The sequence below is a fragment of the Triticum aestivum genome, chromosome 4B, assembly GCF_018294505.1.
Source record: "Triticum aestivum cultivar Chinese Spring chromosome 4B, IWGSC CS RefSeq v2.1, whole genome shotgun sequence".
In the NCBI taxonomy this organism is placed as follows: Eukaryota; Viridiplantae; Streptophyta; class Magnoliopsida; order Poales; family Poaceae; genus Triticum; species Triticum aestivum.
This window is the reverse complement of record NC_057804.1, coordinates 510,348,863-510,375,349: the sequence shown is the minus strand read 5'-3', so window position 1 is coordinate 510,375,349 and position 26,487 is coordinate 510,348,863.

Here is a 26,487-nt window from a genome sequence, read left to right as displayed (position 1 = left end):
GAGGAGGCATGTATAGTCGGGCGTGCAGCGGACGGCGCAGCACTATTCGATTTGTTATAAAAAAACAAAGAAGAGTAGTAGAGATAGAGATTAAGGGAGGAGCACGAGGTTGTGGGAGATAAGGATGAACGAGGCAAGGCCTTATCTATAAATGTGGAGAGAGGTGCGGGTATCTTTTGTAAAATTGTCATAGTTGGCTTTCTATCCGTCAGATATAGATCGGATGGTCTATATTACAAGATGGCAGGCACACCATCATCACCAACTCTGTTTTTTATAAGAGTAGAGATATCTCTCACAAGATAAACTACTCATACAAATGCATCTTGATGTTCCGTGCAACGCATGGGCATCTTTCTAGTAGATAGATAGAGACTAGGGAGTACTAGTAAGGACACCATCTACTGCTTCTTGTGCTACTCCTGCGCTCCGTTCGACGTCTGCAACATCCCCTACAGCCACTCCCTCATGCGCTCCATTCAGCGGGCACTGTTGACATTTGGGGAGCGCACTCTCGCGACTGCTGGCAGCCACGACTTCACCGACGATGACTTCTTCCCAGACCTCGGCAACCTCTTCCTCAATGACATGGGTGACAACCTCAACGCCAACGGTGCTGCTCCCGTTGCATCGTATGTGTTTCTCCTTCCTGTTCAAAATCATGGTAGAATTCATGTTTCTACTCTGTATCCTACTACTATGCTAGTCCACATGATTAGTTTCATCTCTGTTATAGCCGTCATGATTTATTTTGTGCTTATTCGGATTAAATCTCGTAGTAACTTGCTCATATATTCAACTGGCGCAACGTCCCCTACAGCCACTCCCGTTTCATGGACGGCCTGGTCGATGCCTCCAAGGAGCCCTTTGTCTACTGCTATGAGTGCGTGATGCCGTTTTGGGGCTCGCCGGTGGACATGGTGCATCACCTCATGGATGCGTGCAGCGGTCACTACTGGCCCTTAGCGGAGAACATCAAGTATGAGACGTGCTACCCGTTCACCATGCCGGAGTCGCTGGAGGATCACCGTTGCCTGCTAGTCTCAGAGGAGGACGGCAGCGTCTTCCTCTTGATCGTGGGCACCGGCGAGGCCCGTGCAGGCCGCCGCCCCGTCTCTGTAGTGTGCATCAGGGGCGACGCCGCTGACGCTAACACTGACATGAGGCTGATGTACGGGTGCGTGCTCATTGTTACTACCCCTCAGAGGTACGTGGGTAGCAACACCGGCTCCATCATGCTGACTAGGACTGTGCAGAGCTGGGACCTTCCCGCCGATGTGGACATGGAAGACGCATGGTATGATTTACCCCGCAACGCGGTGCACGGTGACTTCAAGGAGGTTCACCTGGACATATGCATTACCAAGTTAAATGTTGATCATTAGTCTTTGATCAATGTAATCCGCTGTCTAAGCATGTGGAGACTTCCATGTAGGATCTTGCTCTATTGGAGTATCGCGCATGAATAAAAGTGTATCCGTTTATGGTTTAGTCTAGAATCTTCCATGTATGAATTTTTACTACAGTACTGGTGAAAGACTTCCGATGAACCATTTCTTACATCTCCTCTGCCCCCTTGCAAATCATCTTGATTTAATCCCTCCGTCTAGGTGTATAAGGGCATGGTTAATATTACTTAATAGTATAGCCAACTGATGACTATAAGAAAGTGCCATGTCATCTGTAGCCAACATGTATAACAATCAATACTCAAAAACTAATTCTTAAAGATCATTTCTTGCAAAGCACAATAAGTTTTATTTCTTCACAAGTTTTGGATGCAGGTTGAACAGTTGAACGCTTTTGTTTGCAAAAGATACCTTTTTATCTATTTCACTCAGATGTTTGTGAGCTCTAGAGATGAAATAATATCCGAAGAAACCTATCAATACCCGTTACACATGAGATGACCCCTACATCCTTTGTCAAAATAAACAACTCCACGATCAATGCATTTCACTCTTCGGTGCAACGCACGGGCACCTTACTATTATAGATTAGTACGACCAAAAATTGAACTAACATTATATATAGTACGATAAATGCTGATGCATGTCACCTAAAATTATATAATTCAAAACTATGTTCAAATACGAATCCAACGATATAGTTTTTGTTGACATGCACGAACATTTTGTCAGTTAAATCTTCAGTCAAATTCAATGGGGGACTAATAAACCACGACCGATGTAGTACAAGTGTAGAGGGCGGTGCTGCACGGGAGTCTCACCTCTCACCCCGCTCGTGGCGCGGCAGTAAAGCCGTCATATCACAAAACCCAACCACTCCCAGTAATAAGTGGCCTGGTAAAATAAACGGACAAGCAACCATCACATCCCTCCATCTTTTTTGCATTTCATCTCTCTGCATTTACTTTCTCCAGTTCATCTCGCACACAAGATCCCTAGCTACTACTCCTAGGGCTAGTTCTTTTGGCGGCTTCCCCAGCTTTTCCCATAAGACTACTCACAGTGGAGAGTAACAATAAGGCACCTCGCTCATTTATTTGGGCTTCTAAACTACTACTCCGTTCTGGTTTATTCCTCACCATTGTAATTTGTGCTAAATTTTGACCAAAGATTTAACTGATAAAATGTTACTCCCTCCGTCTAGGTGTGTAAGTCATCTTATGAGAAACAAATAATCCCAAAACACTTAGGCGTGGTGCATTAACTTCTACCTCGTTTCTTGTTTCTTGACATATCAACCAATAAGAGATAAAGAGTGTGCATGCTTTTAATGACTTGAGATATCAAACACGACATGCAGTGGTTAGTTCATTGCATGTAATACTATTAATTAGCAAATAAACATAGTAGTGCATGTGACATGCACTAACATTTCATTAGTTAAATTTATGATCAAAATTTGACACAGATTACAATGGGGACCAATAAACCAGGACGGAGGTAGTAGTTATGGGGTTACTAATCTAGAAGCCTAAAAGAACTGGCCCCTGGTACTCCTACTAGTAGTAGTACTCAAGTTGGAATTCCAATTGCACAGCACAACTTGTTAGGCAAAAAAATCGATATAGGGTGTAGGAAGCGGTTTGGGAATTTGCATGCCTTTCCAACCAGTAAGATACTCTGTACAAAGTACGACAGAGAAATAACCACAGAGAAGGAAGCTAAAGGTAAACAATCAAACAAGCATTTTTGCATTTGTTTTGCATTCAATCGTTTCACAAGCTTGACTAGTGTTGTTTTTCTACTTTTACAAAAAAACGCATTGTAATGTTAAAACGTGTATTTGCACGTACATAAGTAATAGTAGTACTCCCTCCATCTAGGTGTATAAGTCTTCCCTCCTTCTTGGTCACAGTGCACAACCAAAGATGACTTATTCAACGGCGTAGCCAGGAATGACCGATGCCCCTGGCCAAAAATGAAGGGCCAATTTTTTTCACAAAAACTACCACAATTTTAAGGCATACCAAAAGTAACGTTCATTTGCAACTGATAAGAATCTAGAGATAATATTTAATAGTGCTTCATCTGATAATGTAACACATAACAAAAAACAATATAAAGGATAAATAATACAAAAGAGGGTACCAAATCAAAAGGATGTTTGATTTTAGCTTCCCACAATTACATCTTCAATAGTAACAGATCATTCACCTTCAAGTATAAAATTTGGTATGCAAGTCAGTGCATGGAAAACAAGTAAAAAAATTGCTACTGGATGCAAAATATGAAACATTACCTCTAGGACGAGGTAAAATGCCTTTGCGTGTGTGATAACCCTAAAATCGCTCAATGATCTTTGACTCCTCAGTACTAACAAATACATCTCGCTCAATGTAACATACCATTCTATGATTCAACCAATCATCACCCATCCTATTCCTCAAGTCGGTCTTGATAATGCTCATTGCTGAGAAGGCCCTTTCTACTATTGCGGTTGCAACAGGTAATATTAATGCTAACTCAACAAGGCGGTAAACCAACGGAAATGTTGTGTGCATATTACTCAAAACCATCTTCATGGCAAGATGACCAAGGTCATTACAATTCATCAAATGTGGATCAACTCTTGCTTCATGAATGAACGAGTCCAATTGATTTCTAAGGACAAAACTAACTTCATATGCAGAGAAGTCAGCAGCATACATACTAGCAAGGTCAACAAGCTTGTCTTCATCATAATTGGCAAAAGAATTCTTCGGATCAAGACAAGCAATGCATCTTAACAATTGAGTAGATCTTTCAATAAAGCGGTTGTTTAATTCCACAATAATTTGGTCATGCACCACATTGAATATTTCATTTCTGAAATGATGGTGGTAAGTTACCAATTGGCCACCCCAAGTTCTTGAACGACCATTAGCAGTTCTTGTATCTTCCATATTTGGCACTACAATATTGTATTTGAGACAGAAGTTAGTTACCTCTTGGAAGAGCTCATCCCAACCATTCTGCCTTATCTCTTGCATTTGTCCATTGTGGTTTTAATCAATCCCACGGCATGAACAATATGCTATTTTTCTGTTGCAAGCACTGTGATAGATCATTAGTCTTGCCCAATAATCTAATCATAAGATGCAATATGAGAACAAATTCAAATGTTTCCATGTGCTTTATCAACCCACCAGCAGAGGTTCTTTGTGCAACATTATCAGCATCATTCTACAAATTTTCTAATACCTTCAGGACTGGTTTCCACATAGAAATAAGTCGACACAAGGTCCTATGATGTGACCCCCATCGTGTATCACCGGGTCTTGCAAGGTTAGTTAATTGGTTTTTTCCTTTCCCCCCAGGAAGTTCCCCGGCTTCCGCTTGGCGCACAAATTCATCATGTTGCTCTTGCGCTAACTGATCATGTCTTGTATATGAAGCATTAACAATGTTGACAACCATTCTAGTGTATTCAAAAAAATCTCTTACTGATGAACAACACTTTGCAACAGCAACAACAACTAATTGCAATTGATGGGCAAAGCAGTGTATATAATGAGCATACGGATTTTCCTCCAAGATCAATCTTTGCAAACCACGAAATTCCCCTCTCATATTTGAAGCCCCATCATAACCTTGTCCTCTCAAATTAGACATAGACAAGCCCTGAGTAGCAAATATACCATCCAAAACTACCTTGAGTGAAATTGCCTATGTGTTAGGAACATGCTTGATTGCAATAAACCTCTCAATCACCTCCCCTCGGCTGCTGAGATGCCTACGTAAGACACAATTGCATGATTAGTATATAATAACTTTGACAAAATATATGCACAACAAGACACATGTACGATACACACGACGGCACTGACCTCAAACACATAGCCATTTGCTCCTTGATAGATGCATCTCTGGACTCATCAACAAGTAAGGAAAAATTACTATCTCCAATTTCATCAACAATGGTTTTGGTGCTCTCTTCTGCACAAGCCTTGCACAAGTCCAATTGTATCTCAGGTGAAGTTAGCTTATGGTTCGCTCCTGCATCCCCCATCAATTTTCGTGCATCTCGGTCTTTCTCTATGAGCCAGCCCAACAACTCCTTAAAGTTACCCTTATTCTTTGAGCTAGTAGACTCATCATGTCCACGAAAAGCAAGACCTTGTAGCAACAAAAAATTGATAACACCCAATATAATCAAGAGACGAGCTTTGTATTCTTCTTCCTCCTTCTGAGTACCTCGATCAAACACATGTGGCAGATTTTGCCTCTGGTTTTTGAAAGCCTCATAGTGTTGTCTAGCCTTATTATGAGCACTGTCATGTTTACCAACATGTTCATAAAGAAATTTAGGTCCATTCTTCCAATTTTTAAACCCGTTCTTAGTGAATGCTTGAACACCAAAGTTGTCAGCTCTTGGTTGCTTAAATAGAAAGCAATAAAAGCAAAAGGCTGCATTTTTATCAATGCTATATTCCAACCAACCACGATGATTTTTGTACCAAGAATCATGAAAGCTTCTAAACCCTTTTCCTACCCATTTCCGTTCATATTTATGATCAGTTGGTTGGCAAGGGCCCATACTTATGTACTTCCTTCTAGCAAGATCTCTAATGTCGGGATCCAAATTCTCAATAGGTATTCTCTTACCAGGGTCTGGCTCAATATCACCGGGCTTAAGTTGGGCTGCGACACAAGGAACGTCATCACTTGCTCGAGTTGCAGGGGTTGCTTCTGTTACTATGGAATCAGTGCTTTGTGGTTGAAAAAAAGATGTCATTGTCCTGGCTCTTTTGTTCATCTTTTCTTCGATCTTCCTATTAATTGGAACAAACAAAAACAAATATTAGTAATTGGTGCTTTATGGTAATTTGAAGCATCAAGTTCAAAGAGCAAAAACATCTAATTTGAAGCTTTAAGTTCAGATACCCTGTTGTCTGCTGCCTCCTTTCTCAGACTTAAAGTAATTAGGATTTAGGAGTGTCCGCACTGGGCAGAGGGGAAATACCTGGCCGGCTGGCTGGACGGTGGCGGCCTGGCGGGAGGCCGGAGGCAGGACGAGGTCGTCGGACGAGCGGTAGGTGCGGCATCGCTGGACCTGGACGGCGGCACGGCTGGACGATAGGCCGGGGCGCCGGGCTAGGTCGCGGGACGAGCGGTGGGGTGCGGCAGAGCAGATGAGGTCGCCGACGAGCAGATGGACGGGGTTGCCTCCTCGCCGGACGAGCAGATGGACGGGGTGGCTGCGCGGTGGCCGGCGGGTGGCCTTTGCTGTTCGCTCGGCTTCTCTCCTGCTCGAACGGCAGCTGGAAGCTGGTAGCGTAGGGTTCCTCCTGGTTCGATCTGGTCACAAGGGGGGCAAGTGTTGGGCTGGGCCGCGCCTACACCCCGGGCCACTTCTGAAATTTTCTAAAATATAGGCTTAATTTTTTCCGCACGCCCCGGGCCATGGCCCTCGTAGCCTGGGGCCCAGCTACACCTTTAGACTTATTGACCTGGATGGAGGGAGTAGCACAGTCTTCAAACATATATCGAGAGAGACGTGTAGAGCGATAGTATATAGTAAAGTTTGTGCTATATGCACGTACTTGCAAAATACGTACGAATACACAAGGTTTCCAAACTTTCCCTTTTACATACTTAATTAAGGACGCTAAAAATTCCTGAACGTTTGGGATTTATCATTTGCGTCCCAAAACTAATGACACCGCCTTATGAAACAAAAATTATACTCCTCCTAAAAGCCATGGTGCTTGCAAGAGCGCTTGCGGCGCGCCACGAGTGCCCTGGTGCGCGGCCGTTTCCTAGCGCACCGACACAATGCCTCTTTCTCAGCCTCGCAACTCGCGAGGTGCTGATTGGTAGCTTGCCGGCGGGCAAATGCGATCTCACCGGTGTGGTGATCCGGTGCCAATAGGTACTCCTCCTTGCTGGAAGCGTGCATCCGGTCCACGTATCGCCAAGCGTAGATGAGGCGCTTGGGCCCGACTACATTCAGGGCGTCGGCACGGGCGTCCTCCGCCACCCTCACGGCCATCGCACGAGCCTTCTGCCAAAAAGCCAATTGCCTGACTCTCTCGGACGCGACATAGGCCTCCCAGGCAGCTTGTTCCACAGTGCGCTTCTCTACCTCGGCCTTCTTCTCCGCCTCTATTTTGGCGCGCTCTGCTGGAGGCAAAGCCTCCCACAATGCGACATCCATTTCTTTCCATATCTCCTCAAGGCTGGGGGGCTCGGCGGGCGGCGCGGCGTTCTCCTTGTAGTGGGAAGCCGATGTGTCCTCCGACGTGTGTGCTGGTGAGATTGGGAACACCGACGCGTCCACCTCGATGCATCGTGGCGAGGAGCGGAACGCCGACGCGTCCTCCTCGACTAGTTGCGGCAAGGAACGGAACGGAGACGCGTCACGTCGCGGTGAGGAGCGGAACACCGACGCGTCCTCCTCGACTAGTGGAGGCGAGGAACGGAACGGCGACGCGTCGTGTAGCGCCGAGGAGCGGAACACCGATGCGTCCTCCTCGACTAGTGGCGGCGAGGAACGGAACGGCGACGGGTGACCGTCCGCGCGGTGCAGCAAGGGGCTCCTAGGGCTTGGGAGGGGCGATGCCATGGTGGTCGACGTGAGAGGGAGGGGGAGGAGATAACGATGAACATGAATGTGAGGGGGAGGAGATAGCGATGTCGTGGGAGGCGCAGTATTTATAGCGAGCAATGGCACACCTACGTAAGATATGGACTGAGCTGCACTGACTTAACTGCAGGTCCAGTTGCGTCACTGACATGTGGGCCAGACCCCTGTTGGGCCAATATGTCAGTGACCCAATGCACCTGTAGTTAAGTAACAGCTACGTGGGCATATTTGTTGGATTAAATTACAGGGGGGAGGGGTGGAAATATTGCTGGTCACAACGGGTTGGACGAGCGTGGGGGCAGGAGAGTCATGCATGCAGATTTTTTCACACGGGGTGGAGTGGTGGGACCGCCGGAGGGAGAAGGAGATTTTGGCAGGCATATTGTTTCCACACATGGAGAGGAAAAGATTTGGAGACGAACGGGCTTCCTACAGGTATGGGGAAAGGTGCATAATAAGTCATCTTGCATGCCGGGATAGGTATAGTCTCAAGTCATTAAAAACATACACGCCCCACACAAGTTCATATTTCAAGGTGCACTAAATTATTGCATGCGATGATTAAGGCTGGCCATAATGGTGGTATCTTAGTTGGTATCATGCACACGAGAATAGTAAACATGCTGATGTGGCAAAGAATTAAAGAAGAGAGGGGGGTTAGAGTAACTAGTGTTCATGCATGCACTGGTAAACACATTTTTTGTGAAGAACGACATCATTAGTTCAGTACTTTTGCAGACTTCAAAAACTATTCCACCGCCTCTACTATCTTGCTAAGAGTAGCTGAAAATTTTGAATTGAGCCCTTTAAACTAGAAGGGAGGTAGTGGTACTCTAATAGCTAACCTTGTTGTGATGACAAGATAGGACATGGCACGCACCTGGATGGAGGAACTAGTCTGCATTGTGCATTTAAGTTTTGTCTGAAGTCAATATACCTCTACATTCACCAGACTTATAGAAAAATGTACTATCAACATTCACAATGTCAAATCAATATTTTTACACTCATTATAAAACGTAGTTCTTATACTCATTATAATCAGTGCTGTAGATATTGATATTTTTAGTATAAATTTGGTCATGGGATTTCATTGATGCATGTCAAAGCATGGAGGAAGCGAAGCTTAGGGCCTGCATTGCCGGTCTCTACATAGGTATTTCTCTTCATAGTCCTGTAATTTTAGAGACTGATTGCGCTTTTGTGGTAGCGTCTCTTGCATCGGGGGACTATCAAAGGTCTGATATGTGTCACCTGAAGATGAAAGCGTTGAGCATCTCAAAGTTGATCAACAATCTTCAATTGTCAAAGATTAGCCGTTCGGCCAATAAGGTGGCACACTTAATCGCTAAGTATAGCTTTGACAATAGATTAGATGGTATTCTTATAAATAATGTATCGCCCTATGTGGTGAATCATGCATGCGGAGTAGGCAAAAAAATTGCTCATTTATAGCTGGTCGAAGTCTCAAAGGGCGCGACCGCACGAGGGAGGTGAAGGTCATGGGAGGCGCGATAGTTGATGGAATTAAGTGAAGTTACATCCATGCGCCGGCATGGCGTGCAAACAGGCAGAAGCTATACCGTCGGGCCTACGATATGGGTCTAGTAGACATGACATCTAGTGGGTCCCGCATAGTTCTCGAGAACTCTTTGGGGGCTTGCAGCCATTTATCCACCGGGCAAGCTAGCAACCCCATGCCGTTCGCACGCCCTACTCATCCCGTCCTTTCACATTAGTTCGCTCCCAGTTTTTTTTGCGGGTACAACGGTTCAACTTCTCCTAACCCTCCTCCAAAATCCATGGCCTCCCAAATCTCCATGGTCGCCGTTGAGTACCAGGTTAGAGCCATCACCGGCGGTGAGTTCATCGTCATCTACAAACGTGGATCCGCGACGGTGAAAGCATGCCTTGCTCGTTTCCTACGCATGTTCAACAGTTCAACGGATGAGTGGGTCGCTGGTCTAGATGTTGAGTACACCACAGTCCTGGGACGAGAGAAGGATCTAAAGGACGAAGAGAGGAAGAAGCCCGCCGTGATCCAGTTTTGCATACATAATGTTTGCTTGGTCTACCACATATGCCATGCCGATGTTGAGTGCCAGGATTTTAAGAACTTCCTCAAGGACAACAGAGTGAAATTCGTTACTGTAGGCTTTAAGAATGATAGGATGTCCTGCGTCGGATAGGTTTCATTGTAGGTCAGCCCTTCGATCTCTAGAAGGCAAGCCTGGTGTCCTCCTCTCAACCTTCAATGCTGACCCTAGCAGCAGCCATGATTGATCCTTCGTACGCTAAACTGAAGAAACCTCATCACGAGTTTCATCATGCATGGGAGTCGAAGACATTAGATGAAGATCACATCATATACACAGCAATGGATGCCTACCTTTGTTTAAATATTTACAAGGGTTGGATGAAGAAGCAAATCCCAGTGTCCGGTTCAAGCAAAGAAGCGTCGACGAAGAGGAAGAGGGACAAGGACGAAGTCGAGGACGTGGACTCGGACTCCGAATAGGTGGCAGTGCCATCGCTCATGTTGGTTCTACTGTAGTGTCAAGCGGACTAGTTGCTTAGTGTATTTTCAAGGGTGTGTTGTGCTGAGGCCCCAGCAGAACTATGTTTATGTTCTTTCTCGTTATTTGAACTCTTTAGTACATACAGTAGTACTAGTACTATGTCTTACTAATGTTCTTCTTGCAGTTGGTACTACTGCTCATATCTTTGTGTTCCTACTGTACTTAATACGTTTGTACTAGTAGTATAATTTGGGTCAGTCGATTTGTGAAAGAAGTTCGACGGAGCGAAGGAAGAAGACGGCAGAAGAGGTGGAAGAAGCCCTTCTAGCCATCCATGTTGCATCAAATGTCTCACAAGAGTCGACTGACCCAAATTGCTCCTTCAGATTGCAGGATCCACGTGGCATTCAAGGCCTCAAGGTAGATTCCGCATCTGCACCTGGTTTGCGAGCTCGACGCGCGCGCGACCGGCTTCCGCCGTGACAGCAACCATGCGCGCCTCCTCCGCGTGGGCGGAGACGACAATGACACGCTAGTTCCTCCTCACCGGCGTGATGGAGCACACGCTCGTCCTCCTCTTCGTATACTGCATGCATAGACGCGGCTCCACCAGCTACTCGCGTACTTGGCAGTGCGGCGGCATCGCGAGGAGGGACTGCAGACGACGTGAGCGGGCGAGCCCTCGGCTTCATGGCACAGGGATGGCGGCGACACAGCGGTGATGGGCGAGAAATTGTTGGCCGGAGCAGGCGGGCACCAGCATGCGCAACGGCGGCGGCGGCATATTGATGAGTGTGCATGTGGGAGCTTACTTTAGTTTTATATATGGCTGGTCAAACTTAAAAGAAAACCGTACTAGTACACGTAAAAATTAGACTTAGGCAGCGCTCCTTTTATTAGTTAGTATCACAGCCACGATACGGAATCTTGTGCAAGTGCGTGAACCGCTGCCGCGCGGTCGATCGAACGGTGCGTCACCGTGTCGCGCTCGAAGGACATCCACCGAACCTTTTTGTGTGTGTGAAAACAATCCTCGAGTATTACTCAACTTTTTTTTCCTAGGAAAGTTCTTGATGCTGCAATATTTCTATATATTTGAATTTAGCTCCAGTTCGTGTTTATTTCGATTTGGACGTTTTAGGTGCGCCCTAGTTTTTAATAATACTGATTTTGTGTGTGTGACTGAGAGAGAACTTGTGTATGTGTCCATATGTGTGTTGTGGCGAAAGGGCAATGTGGAGACGGTGTGCGTGTGATACGGACATAGAGAGGTGTGAATGTGCAAATGATCATGCATGAGTGAGACATAGACAGATACCGATACGTTGTGTATACATGAGAGAACGGTCTTCTAGTTTACTTGTGTGTGTGTGTGTGTGAGAGAGAGAGAGAGATAGGAGCATCTGTAACACAACAACCATCTCTCTCGATTCGTCCGTCCCTCGCACTATCGCATGCAACACATGCATCAACGCGCACATTTTCACACCCTCACCCAGCCCCGACCCACCTCAAGGCCCACACAATCTCTTCGTGAATACCCATTTCTATCCTTAGGTTTGTTATCTCTCAATATCTGACACACACACACACACACAGAGAGAGAGACACACGCAGCACAACACACACACACACACCCTCCCCTGAGCACACAATTCATCCCCATCCAAGGTTATACGGCGACCACTCTCGCTTGTGCTTCTTTGCACCCCAACATGCACAACACCTCAATATTCAAAGAGGGCATCGAGCATATCAAAGACGGCGACCACACCGCGCTAGAGAATGCAGGGTCATTTGGAAGCAGGGTGATGTGACGACGGCTGACTGACTCCTCCCCCCACCCTCTCTCTCTCCTCTACAAAATTACCAATCCCTCTCTCCCCCGCACAAAATTGTCAATCCCTCAACCCAAGAGATCCTTCCCCTCTCGTCCATGTTTTTCCAGCTCTCTCATCAAACATGTTGTCTCTTCTCCTTCCACGTATACAGAATCCGGATGCACACGCATCTCACATATATTACATGTCTCCATCTTTCTCACAGACCTAACTTCTTCCTCTCTCTTTCTCTCTCTCTATCTCTCTCTCTCTGTCTCGTTAGGTTTGTCTCCTACTCTCTCATCCACATACATACAATCTTTCCCGCCCTATCTGCTCCATCTTCAAAAGCTCTCTCTACATGTTTCATTCACACATTGGGATATGTCAAAATGTTGCTTCTATAATGGCTGATGTAGAGTTATGGTTGTTTTTGTTGCATCCTACAAAGTAATAACTATGAAATGCATTTAGATTCTCATTTGACTGGGATTATGTGAGTTTGAGCATGTTGTGAAGTACTATAGACCTTGTATATATCTTGGGATTCGACAATGATTGTAACTATTGAATTGTATAGACCATTACATTCGTAGTCAATAGCCGTATATATTTATTTCACAATTTCAAAAAATGATTAGTTCACTACAAACTAAGAAAACAAATGTGTACTCCCTCTGTTTTTATTTAAGTCCGAGTATTAGCATTGGTCAAAGTCAAGTTTTGTAAACTCTCAGAAAGCTTATAACAAAAAATATTAACATATCCAATAACAAATAAATACCATTAGATTCATTATTGAATGTACTTTCAGATCATACATATTTGTTATGGTAAATGGTTAGATTTTTCTATAAACTTGGTCAAACTTTAGGAAGTTTGACTTCGGTTAAACCTAATATGCAGAGTTTACTACTACTACTCGCTAGTTGCTTAGCCGAATCACTCAACACACCACTTGGGGAGTCCAGTGTCACAAAATTTTGAGGTCAGCGGGAAAATCTCCCGTGACCCTGAATCGAGCAGTGGGAAGTTACCATCATAGCCTTCAGAACAGGCCTACGGATGACGCTTGGTAGGGGTCTATTTTTGTAACTTCAGGTTTACCCTACCCAGCCAACCCCACCCCGACACCGAGAGTAGTACACCTAAATACTCCCCATTTTCTATCCCCCACCGCAAAATAGACTTCTTCACGGCACCGCAGCCTTCGTGCTCCGCCCCCTTTACATCGGCGCACTCGTCCACTGCAGCGCATCAGCCTCATTGACGACCTCGTACGCCGCACTGGAGCCGGTCCACCATCGTACACGGAGCCGCTTCCCCGGCATCGTCTTCCACGGTCTCGAATCTGCTTCCCGGAAGCCGACGCCAAGCGCAGATGTCGCATTTTGGGTTCCGACAGACCCTCTAGATTCAAACACTGGGGTGCGCGCGGAGATTTCACCCTCTGCCTACCTGCTCCTCACCGCCTCGCTATGATCTAAGCAATCAAAGGAACAACACAAGAGACACAGAGTTTATACTGGTTCAGGCCACCATTGTGGTGTAATAACCTACTCCAATGTGTGGTGTGGTGGATTGCCTCTTGGGCTGATGATGAACAATACAAGTAAGAACAGCCTCGCGAGGGTCTGTTCTTGGTTGGTGCGACGAACTTCTGGGGGGAGTCCAATCGCTCTCTGGTTCGATTTCTCGATCCCCCTACCTTGTGGGTGGCTAGTCCTATTTATAGGCAAAGGCCCAGGGCCTCTTCCCAAATATTGAGCGGGAAGGGCACCAACAATTGGCCATTTTGAAGGGGAACATCTAGTACACTTGTCCTGACTAAAGTTGGTCCTCGCCTGCCAAAGGCTCTGGTGGTGACGCTGGCTTGGGCTCCACGATGACCTCCATCATGTCGTTCTGCTGGTCTTGGTCCTGTTGCACCGAAATGGCTGCCTTTGCTTGATGCTCTCGCCTGCGCTTGCTCCCTATACACCAAAGAGGAAACAAGGACTCCGCGCAGGCCGGCGCCCGCCTGGCTTCGGTCGTCATGGCTTGCGTCATGGGCACCTCATGAGGTACCCCGCCTTGATCTCTCCACCTCCTCGCGAGCCAGCCTGATGAGGCCGCTACTGAGGAAGCCTTCTGTCGTCCGCCCCACGAGGCTTGGCCTCTCGCGAGGGTCTTGAGCTCGTGCTGATGAAGATGGGCCATGCTGGGCCGCCCCTTGAGCCACGCCGCAGGCTGCAGGCAGGCAAGTCTGGGGACCCCCATTCCCAGAACGCCGACAGTAGCCCCCGGGCCCAAGACGCGCCCGAACTTGGCTGAGCAGAGAGGCGAAGGGGCAAGTGCGAAGCGCCGCGTGCCCTAACAGCCTATGGCCTCGGGCGCCGTGTGGCGGTTGATTGGACGTGGGCGGCTCCGCTCCCTCACGATGCCTTGGCGACTGCATGAACTGACAAGTCCTTGCATGCAGAAACTGGTCATGATTACCTGTGAACGTGGGGGCCGGCGGTTGGCCTCCTCTGGGTATAAATATGAGAAGGCACCTGCCCTTCCGGTCCATCCCATCTTGCTTCTCTTCCTTCTTCATGGCTCCACCAAAGAGGTTCTAAGCCGCGGAGAAAGGGAAGGCCCGCCAGGTGGAGCTTGACTCTCCTCCACCCAAGCGCGGTCGAGGCCGTCCCCGCAAACACCCTGCAACTCCCATGGCGGCTCCCCGCAGTCGCGGAGGCGACCTTCCGCATGGTGAGGGGTGTCCTGCCGCCGCTGGGGGGTGCGCTATGGCCGCACGAACCCCTAGGCCGCGCTCCCACTCGGTCGAGGTACTGCCGAAGTTCGTCGTGTGTGTGGTGGAACCGGCCAGCACCCGGCTCCAACTTCCTCGCTTCCTCCTAGGTGAGCTTCTCGCTGGCGCCCCGGGCGGCCTCTGGCTTCAGGTGGGCGGTTGCTGCGGCCGAGCCTCCTGGGCTTCGCTGGAGGTCTCTGCAGCCGGGAGCTTGGCCCTGACCCACGGCTGGCAAACGTTTGCCCGCGCGCGTGGTCTGATCCAACAGTGCACCCTGCACTTCAAGTTCGACGGCGCTGCCACCCTCTACGGGAGGGTGTTCGGGGAAGATGGTCGCTGCGCTGGGTGTTGTCCTGAGAATGACGACCGCGGCCATGGGTCTAGCCCCGGCGATGATGAAGACGACAGCACGCACGGGGCAGGTGGCGGTCGAGGTTCATCGAGCTTCGACGGCTCTTCTTCGAGCAGCGGCTCCTCCAGCGGTGGCCGCGATCAGCCTCCGCGCCGCCGCGCCCGCCTGGAGGGAGGTAGCGGGTCTGCCCGCCGTCGCACCCGGTGAAGCGCGAGACGGAGTCCTCCTGAGCTCTGGAGGCAGTTCAGGTCTCCCTCGCGATCTGGTGTCGAGCGAGTCGCGCCTGTTTTGTTTTCCCTTTCCCTGCGCAAAAAGACAGTAGTGTAGGGCCCCGCGAGGGTGTGTTTGGACTATTGCTGTTTAATTATTGTACTGCTTCCGCTATTCTGGTATTGTGCCTTCGTGTTGTTCGCTAGTGCGCAGAAATTACTTAGCTCGGGGGCAGGGCTTGTCATGACCCTTGCTTCGTGAAGCCGAGGCTTCGTCGAACATTCCATGTCCTGCGAGGGTTAGTCTGGAAAGGTAGTTCCCGGCCTCAGCCATGGAGGCGATCGACCCAGGCCCTGTGTTCATGTCGCGATGCCCGTGGGGCATGGACTGGAGGGGTGCTCCTATAGTGGACCCGGGTTGGGTAGCCTCCAACGACAAGGGTAGAAAACACTCGCGAGGGTGCCTGCGATGCTCCCTCGCAAGACTCGCGCGAGAGCAATCGGGGCAGGAGAGCGAAAGAGGCAAAGAGGCACAAACCAAAGACGACAACAACTTCAGCAAAACCTCGAATGGGGATGAACAAGCAAACTACAGAAAGCAAATGAGAAAAGCCGCGTCCGGCACCTAATCTAGTCTTCGACGTCTTCTCACCAGCGCGGAGCTAAGTGCTGCCACTGGGCGTGGGAGGGAGCCCCAGGGCCTGAGGCCGGCGCTCCTGAGACTCCGGGGCGTGTACATCCCCACTCATTATTACGTGAGAGTGTCACGGGCGGCGAGCTTCACAGGCATTGGCCTTCTTCATAGGCTCCGGGCCTTTCTCGGGAGGATAAACTTCACAGGCGTTTGCCTTCTTCACAGGGTCTGGGCCTTTCCCAAACGATACAGCTTCACAGGCGTTCGCCTTCTTCACAGGCTCTGGGCCTTTTCGAAAACACAACAACTTCACAGGCATTCACCTTCTTCATAGGCTCTGGGCCTTTTCCAAAACGCAACAACTTCACAGGCGTTTGCCTTCTTCACAGGCTCTGGGCCTTTTCCAAAACGCAACAACTTCACAGGCGTTTGCCTTCTTCATAGGCTCTGGGCCTTTTCCAAAATGCAACAACTTCACAGGCGTTCGCCTTCTTCACAGGCTCTGGGACTTTTCAAGGGTAAAACCTCCGGAGGTGCTGGATGTTCCACGCGTTCTGGATGGGCACCCCCTCCTGAGTCTCCAGGCGCGCGGAGCCGGGCCTGGAAACATGAACAACCTTGAACGGGCCCTCCCACATGGGAGAGAGCTTATGCAGTCCCTCCCTAGAGAGGACCCGCCTGAGCACGAGGTCTCCTACCTCGACTGTCCTGGGGCGGATGTTGCGGCAGTGGTATTGCCGCAGCGCTTGCTGGTGTCTTGCTGCTCGGAGCGCAGCTTCCCGACGACGCTCCTCCCCCAGCACGAGGTCTGTCCTCTGCATGGCGTCCTGCTGCGCCTCGTCGAACGCCAGGACCCACGTGGAACAACGTCTGACCTCGTGAGGGAGGACCGCTTCAGCTCCATAGACCAGGAAGAATGGGGTCTTGCCGGTTGGCTTGGTCGCGGTCGTGCGGATGGACCACAACACAGATTGGAGCTCGTCGTACCAACCTCGGCCGCAAGCCTCCAACTTCTTCTTGAATGTCCTGGTCTTGAGGCCCCTCAGGACCTCTGCGTTGGCCCGCTCGGCCTGACCGTTGCTCCGGGGGTGCGCCACTGAAGCGTAGCATATCTGCATTCCAAGGTTAGCACAATATGTTTTAAAGAGGTTACTGGTGAACTGCGAACCATTGTCGGTGATGATGCGGTTCGGCAGCCCGAACCGGCTCATGATGCCCTTGATGAACTTGACCGCAGACCCTGCGGGGATGGTGCGGACGGCTTCCACTGCTGCCCATTTAGTGAACTTGTCCACGGCGACGTAGAGGTAGCGGTAGCCCCCTGGCGCCCGAGGAAATGGGCCCAGGATATCCAGCCCCCAGACTGCAAATGGCCATGAGAGGGGTATAGTTTGCATACTTCCGGCCGGCTGATGGATCTGCTTGGCGTGGAACTGGCAGGCCTCGCAAGCCTTCACCAATTCAACGGCATCATTGAGCGCAGTGGGCCAATAGAACCCACTGCGGAACGCCTTGCCAACGAGGGTCCGTGATGATGAATGATGCCCACAGTCCCCATCGTGTATATCCACTATCAGTTCCTTCCCTTGCTCCCTGGAGATGCAGTGCAAGGACACATCATTCGGTCGCCTTCGGTAGAGCTCTCCATCCCTGATGCAGTACACTGTGGCCTGCCGCGCCACACGCTCTGCTTCCTCTTCCCTCTCTGGCAAGATCCCTTGCGTCAGATAGCTCCGGAGCTCCGTGATCCAGCACCCCTCCTGAGGCTCCATTGTCAAGAGCAGACGCGCCCCTGAGGCCGGGCCACAGACTGGGGCTCCCAAGGCTGGCGGCTGGGGGAGCTCCTCCCGAGGCTGCGCCGCGCTTGACAGTGATGGCATGGCCGAGGGCTTGAAGAGCCGCTCTTCAAAGACGCCAGGCTCCTGAGGTAGTGGCCTGGATGCTCGTTTGGCGATGTCGTCGGCCTCCTGGTTGGTGCCATGGGGCACGTGCTGTAACTCCAGCCCCCAGAACTGCTTCTCCATCCTACGGACCTCCGCAAGGTAGGCTTCCATGTCCTCATCCCTCGGCTCATATACTTTGTTGGAGAAGTTGACGAGGAGTTGTGAATCACCTTTGATGGTAAGACGCTTTACTCCGAGGGCGGCCGCGGCCTTCAGCCCTGCTATCAAGCCTTCGTATTCTGCTATGTTTTTGGAGACCTTTTCTCAGTGCTGGAAACAGAGCTGCCGGTGTAGTAGAGCTTGTCTTGGGTAGGAGATATAAGCACCGCACCAGCCCCCGCGCCGTGCCTGGAGAATGCCCCGTTGAAGTACATGACCCAACCGTCCGGTGCCTCGCTTCCCGGGGAGAGGGACCGATCTTCATCAGCCTTGAGGCCCGGCGCCTCCGTCCACTCCGCTACGAAATCTGCCAAGGCGGCCCCCTTGATGACTCTGGTTGTGCTGAATTCGAGCTGAAATGCTTGCAGATCAATGTTCCACTCAGCGACTCTCCCAGCTGAGTTAGGGCTCCTAAGCACCCTTTCCAAAGGGTACGCCGAGACAACCTTGATGGGGTGGCCCTGAAAATAATGTTGCAGCTTGCGCGAGGCCACCAGTAACGCGAGGAGAAGCTTCTGAGGCATGGGGTACCGCGCCCTTGCGTCCCACAACACTGTGCTGACGAAGTATACAGGATGTTCAACGAGGTTGGGAACGCTCGTGTCGATGGTGCCCTCCGGAGACTGTGGCGCCTCCTGAGATAGAGGAGCCCCCAGCAACCGGTCGCTAGGGGGAGGGGTCTCCACTATCTCGAGTGTGTCCCCCAGCGGCAGCTGATCCTTCTTGGCCGTGGCAGTGGTCTCTGCGGGTTTTCCTTGTTCACGCTTCGCCTTGACCCAGGCAGATGTCGTGGCTTTGTTCCGATGCTCCTCCCTAACCGCCACTAGGGCTGCGCTGGCGGAGTAGGGAGTGGCTGCAAGGTAGAGCACCAGGGGCTCCTGAGGGCGCGGAGCCACCATTACCGGAGGGCTGGTTAGGTACCTCTTGAGGTCTTGAAACGCCTTGTCTGGCTCTTCAGTCCATTCAAAGGGTCCCTTTTTCTTCATCAGCTGGAAGAAAGGCAGCGCTCGCTCCCCCAACTTGGAGATGAAGCGTCCCAGTGCTGTCACGCGCCCTGTGAGCTTCTGCATTTCTCTGAGGGTCTTTGGCAGGCTCATGTCCTCGACCGCCTTGACCTTTTCTGGGTTAGCCTCGATGCCTCGGTGGGACACGAGGAAGCCCAAGAGCTTGCCTGAGGGGACCCCAAACACACACTTCTCTGGATTGAGCCGCAGGCTCACGGCATTGAGGCTCGCGAAGGTTTCCTCCAGGTCTTGTATCAGGGTCTTGGCCTCGCGAGACTTCACCACAATATCATCGACGTAAGCCTCAACGTTCTTCCCGAGCTGCAGGCCCAAGGTGATGTGCATCAGCCGCTGAAACGTCGCCCCTACATTGCGCAACCCGAATGGCATGCATGTGTAGCAGTACAGCCCACACGGGGTTAGGAAGATCGTTTTTCCACATCTTCTACCACCATCTTGATCTGGTGATACCCAGAGAAGGCATCCAAGAAACATAACAGGTCGCACTCGGCGGTGGAGTCGATGATCTGATCAATGCGGGGGAGCGGAACGGATCCTGCGGGCAAGCTTTGTTGAGGTTGGTGAAGTCGACACACATATGTTCCTTCCCCCCTTTCTTCGGCACAACGACTGGGTTGGCCAACCAATTCGGGTACCGAACCTCGCGAATGACCCCTGCAGCCTCAAACTTGGGGGTCTCTTGGATGATGAAAGCCTGCTTTTCCGTGGACTGCCTCCTTGCTTTTTGCTTCACGGGTCGGACATTGGGGCACACATTGAGGTGGTGCTCGATTACGCCTCTAGGGATCCCTGCCAGCTGATCGGGCTCCCATGTGAATACCTTCTTGTTTGCGCGCAGGAACTTGACCAGGGCCTCCTCCTGCTCGGGCTCGAGGTTGGCGCCTATGGTGAAGGTGGCGTCAGTGGATCCGTCCTCGTCAACCAGCATCTGCTTGGTTTCTGCCTTGTCTTGGGTGAACAACTGCTTCTTCTTTGCCGGCGCAGCCCCCTTGGGCTCAGGGGCATCCGAGTCGGCGGGTTGCACCGACGCCGCCGCCTTGAAGGCAAGCTTAAGCACTTGCAACGCATCCCCGGTGTCTCCGCACACGGTGAGGACGCCGCTGCTCCCGGGCATTTTCATGAGGTTGTACGCCGAGTGAGTCGCAACCATGAATCGGGCCAGCGCCGGGTAGCCGAGGATGGCGTTGTATGGGAGGCCGACGGGGGCGATGTCGAAGTCGATTAGCTCCGTGCGGAAGTTGTCGTAGGTGCCGAAGGTTACCGAGAGGCGGATCTGCCCCAGGGAGCTGGAGGACCCGCCCCCGACGCCCAAGAAGGGCCGGCTGGGCCGAAGCCGCTCCGGTGGTATGTGGAGGAGGCTGAAGGCTTCAATCGAGAGCACGCTGAGGCCCAAGCCATCGTCGATGAGAGTCCTGGTGACGGCCACCTGGCAGCTGGTGGGAGTGCATAGCATCAGGAGCGCGCCAGAGCAGGCCGAGTTGGAGGGGTGGTCCTTCGAGCTAAAGGTCAGATCGGCCTTTGGCACCGACCGTCCTAAGGGAGCCCCCTGCCGCGTGGAGGCGGTACTGACCTAGCGGATGAATGGCTTGACATGGCGGCCCGAAGGTGGCACCTGCGAGCCGCCCAGGAGGGCCGCGACGACCGGGGGCGCCGGCGCAGAGTGCCTGGCGAGGAAGAGGTTGCGTAGCTCTTCCCAAGGGGCCACGGAAGCCGCCGGTAACTTGTCCGGCCACCGCTCCCGTCGCAAGGCCGGGGCCAAGGCTTGGAGCCCACTAGCCCCCGGGCTAGTGCTAACGACCGGGGCGGGCGGCACGTCGCTCATCGTAGGGCGAGTCATGGTGTCGGCGGAGAATGGGTCGGCGGAAGGAGAAGCTCCGGCACACCCCTACCTGGCGCGCCAAATGTCGGATTTCAGGTTCCGGCACACCCTCTAGATTCGAATACTGGGGTGTGCGTGGAGATTTCACCCTCTGCCTACCTGCTCCTCACCGCCTCGCTATGATCTAAGCAATCAAAGGAACAACACAAGAGACACAGAGTTTATACTGGTTCAGACCACCATTGTGGTGTAATGCCCTACTCCAGTGTGTGGTGTGGTGGATTGCCTCTTGGGCTAATGATGAACAATACAAGTAAGAACAGCCTCGCGAGGGTCTGTTCTTGGTTGGTGCGACAAACTTCTGGGGGGACTTCAATCACTCTCTGGTTCGATTTCTCGATCCCCCTACCTTGTGGGTGGCTAGTCCTATTTATAGGCAAACGCCCTGGGCCTCTTCCCAAATATTGAGCGGGAAGGGCGCCAACAATTGGTCATTTTGAAGGGGAACATCTAGTACACTTGTCCTGACTAAATTTGGTCCTCGCCTGCCAAAGGCTTTGGTGGTGACGCCGGCTTGGGCTCCATGATGACCTCCATCCTGCCATTCTGCTGGTCTTGGTCTTGTTGCACCGAAATGGCTGCCTTTGCTTGATGCTCTCGCATGCGCTTGCTCCCTATACACCAAAGAGGAAACAAGGACTCTACGCAGGCCGGCACCCGCCTGGCTTCGGTCATCATGGCTTGCGTCATGGGCACCTCGTGAGGTACCCCGCCTTGATCTCTCCGCCTCCTCGCGAGCCAGCCTGACGAGGCCGCTCCTGAGGAAGCCTTCTGTCGTCCGCCCCGTGAGGCTTGGCCCCTCGCGAGGGTCTTGAGCTCGTGCTGATGAAGATGGTCCATGCTGGGCCACCCCTTGAGCCACGCCGCAGGCCACAGGCAGGCAAGTCTGGGGACCCCCATTCCCAGAACGCCGACAGCAGAAGTACCACCGACATGGACAATGAACTGACTCTCGTTGCCGACCATGACTCACAGAGGCCGCCGCGACCATCGTTCTCCTCCTCAAATGGTAATCTATCTATTGAATCACTTAGCAGTACATGTGCAGTTCCAATTTTGTTCATACCTACCCTTCAAATTTCCTGGGTGCTATTGTTCTTGTAAAAGTAATTGGTTATAGCATCCATTATCCAACAGAATATAAGCTTGTAATTGTGCGTCGCTCCTGTATCGCATTGTGCTTGGGTAGGTTTTTCATCTGCAACCAGTAGTGTGGCAAATGATGGAAAGGTTTTTAGAACTAGCAACATGCCCATGTGTTGCACGCATCAAGATGCATTTGTATGAGTATTTTATCTTGTGGGAGAAAAGGATGAACGAGGGAAGGCCTTATTTGCAAATCTAGAGAGGGGTATGGGTATCTTTTTGCAAAATTCTCATTTGTTTCCTTCCTATCTGTCAGATATAAATCAGACGGCCTATATTGCAAGAAAAAAAAGTATAGAGAAAAAAAGTAGACAGTAGAGAAGTAGAGATAAATATTAAATATTAAGTATAAAATAAATATAACTGTAGAGAAGAGAGTAGAGATAGCAGAGACGTCGGGAAAGGATCACGCACGCACGGTAAAAAGCGATCGGGCGTGCGCTAGTTTTGGCGCGCGGCGTCCGGCGCGCTTTATAAAATCCAACGCCCTCCCACCGCTCTGTGCCTTGCCACCGCTCTCTCCCCGCTCTGTGCCTCGCCACCGCTCTCTCCCCGCTCTTTTTCGCCTCACCGCCGCCGCGCCACCATGCCACCGCGTCGCCGGGAAACTTGGGGATATCGCGGCATCCGCGCGCGCCTCTCTGGTGGCTTCTCCACCGAGATCCGGTTCCGCGGGATGCGCCTCGGCCTCGGCAATTTTGACACCACCAATAAGGCCGCCCGCGCGTACGATGCGGCGGCGTGGCGCCTCTAGTGGCCTCATAGAACATTGAACTTCCCCAACGTGCCGACGCGGGAGCGGGCGCATGAGCTCGTGCCTTTGCCGCGGCTTAGCACCGACGAGGATCGTCGCGACAACCGGAGGCGGGAGCATCGTCTCGGCATCACCGAGATGGACGAGGAAGCCATGGCGCTGTGGCGCCAACACTTCCCGCAATCAGATGCTCTCTTCACCCAAGCTAAAGAAGAGATGGAAGAAGCCAGAAATAAGCTAGCAGAGGCAAAGCAAGCTAGGCGTCTCCTGCTATCTAAAACTATTGTCAATACAAAATTCCCTTCATAATAGCTAGGTTCAAATGTTTATCCAGTCAGCATGCCTGTTGTGATGTCCGTGCATCTACTGATGTGGCATAAAATGTTTTTTTCGGGTCATGTAATAACAGCATTTACTTTCCAAACAATAATAGACGAAGCATTGGACATGGTATAGTTCACGCGCAAGCCCGACATTCCAAGTTCAAATTCCACATCATACTCATGCTCACAGATATCTGCACATTCATACATAATGTCCACAACCATGATTCACTTCAAAGCCAAAAAAAATGTGAGGAGAGTTATAAATAAAGAAAAACCTCTACTAGACCTGCTACAAGTGCGAGCACAACAAGTCAAGACCATGCGTAAATTAATTATATTTTAGTCATTTTTTGTGTTCTAAAATGCCTGCCGGCTCGCAGAAGGACGTGTTGCCGGCACACGTGTGGATTCAATGAAGGCAGGTCGGGCAGTCTTAAGCTGCTTGCACGCGGCGAGGAAGCGTGCTCAGCCGGGACTGCAACAAGTGCGGCCCTCTTGGCCGGCGCACCGGTTCAATGCATGTGCTATGAGAGGTCACGTCCGTGTCAGGGCAATCACTCCCTCCAGTCCTTTTTGTTTGGGTATAACAAAATCTCATTTTCCATTCACATTTTACAAGTTAAATTCGTGGACAAACTTTGACCCAAAGTACGATGGGGACTAGTAAACCAGAATGGAGGTAGTTTTTTTAATCAAATAAGAGTTTCCCCTTCCGATTTTCATTACTGAAAACCAGCATCTAAATCTAAACCATAGTATTTGCCCTAGAACTACCAGGTTCAACATCTCGCAACATAAACCCATACAACCATACGCCAAGGAGGTACGTAGTACTATGAATTCCATTTTCGCTCCATACCAATCGTTCTAAAAACTAGTTACTACTTATAACGCGCCATTGAAAATCGGAACTCTTAACCCCGCTAAAACAAACGATATTTTAAACGTGGTGTCAGGACCCCGACTCAATGCCACATCGATCTAGCATGTAACACCCCATATCACTTTGCGGCCTCACGCACGGTATTCCCACGGGTGTCGCCTTACCTTTGCCCGGGACCGTTTGCGTCTTTTGGCACACGTATATGATAGTGTCGCTAGCATCCATATGGTAAGGAGCCCGGGCTGACATGGCTAGTCGTAAACCCAAAGTGGCACAAACTTACAGGGACAGGCATCCATGACCCAGCATCGAACGTGTTGGTCATCAGCGAGTGAATCCAGGCTGTAGCACTGGGCTAACAGGACTCCGGTGAACCGGGCTGTAGCAGGCTAACAGGACTCCGGTATTCATCGCGTGACATTTCCCCGAAGGGACAGACACAGGAACGAAGAAGGACACATGCCGGCCAGCCTAAGTGTTCTGGAGCAGTAGCAAGCTACCATGGCTCGGTGGAAACACTAGGAGACATTTCCCGGTAAGAGAGGCTACTAAAGATAAACAACTAGATGGTCAGATCCCACACATACCAAGCATTTCAATAACATACACACAATATGCTCGATATGTGCAAATACAACATGGCATCACAACATGACTCTACGACTCAAGTATTTTATTCATTAGGCTCCGAGGAGCGAGATATTACAAACATGGGTCTCATGACCCAACAATCAGAGCATACAGGGCAAGCACATGCGGAAGCTTAACATGTCTGAGTACAGACATCTAGAAATGAAAAAGGCTGAGAAGCCTGGCTATCTATCAGATCCTGCCGAGGCACAAGATCGTAGCTGAGGTAACAAGCTAAACGTCGAAGTCCACGTGGAACTACTAGTGAGACTGAAGTCTCTCTGCAAAAACATAAAATAGGCAAATGTGAGTACAAATGTACCCAGCAAGACTTACATCAGAGCTAACTACATATGCATCATTTTCAACAAGGGGATGGTGGGGTTTAACTGCAGCAAGCCAGCTTTGACTCGGTGGCTATCCTGAACTACGACTGCGAGTAACTCTTTTGAGGTGGCGCACACGAGTCCACATATTCACCAACCAATACACCACTATGGAACCGCTCCCGTCTCCCTACGAGAACGCCATCCATAGCACTCACGCTTATCTTCCGTATTTTAGAGTATCCACTTTCACTTGTCTATGAACTGATATAAGTAACCCAGAAGTCCTTTTCCGCGGACACGGCTATTCGAATAGATGATGATAACCCTGCAGGGGTGTACTTCTTCATACATGTTTCCACCACTTAGCGTCTGCACACGACATGTGCTAGGCAGACTTCAAGCGAAAGCCGACGTGGGTGTAGACCACGACCTACCTAAACACTCAAGTCTCTAGTCCAGGTTTATCGCCTATTCGGGTTCCATCCATGAGGAGATCCGGCCGGAGTTTCGCTCACAGCCCCAAACGATGTGAACAGGGTTCCCGAGATACCAAACGGGCATCCGGTACACCGTGCCACGTACCTACCGCATCACAGCCCACCCCTACGGTCAGCGCTGTCCACGGCCTCCAGTAGGCTACAAACACCAGAAACTACTTGCAACTCCTGGACAGAGGACAAGGGTGAATAAGAAGTCAAGCGGGGTCATATTTCAGGGCCCAATGTATGGTAGTAGCTGAATCATGGATCACAAACACAGAACTCAGTTCCTAAGGACGGCTGCAATGAGACAACCCACCATGTACTCCTACATGGCCTCTCACCACTACCTTTACCAAATCGTGTTCACACACTTAGCTCACACACAGTAGGACATGTTCACACACCTCTAATTCACCTCGATGAATCAGACCTGACTCAACTCTAAGCAGTAGCAGGCATGACAAACAAGCATGAATGAGTAGGCACAACAGGGCTCAAACAACTCCTACTCATGCTAGTGGGTTTCATCTATTTACTGTGGCAATGACAGGTCATGCAGAGGATAAAAGGGGTTCAGCTACCGCAGCATG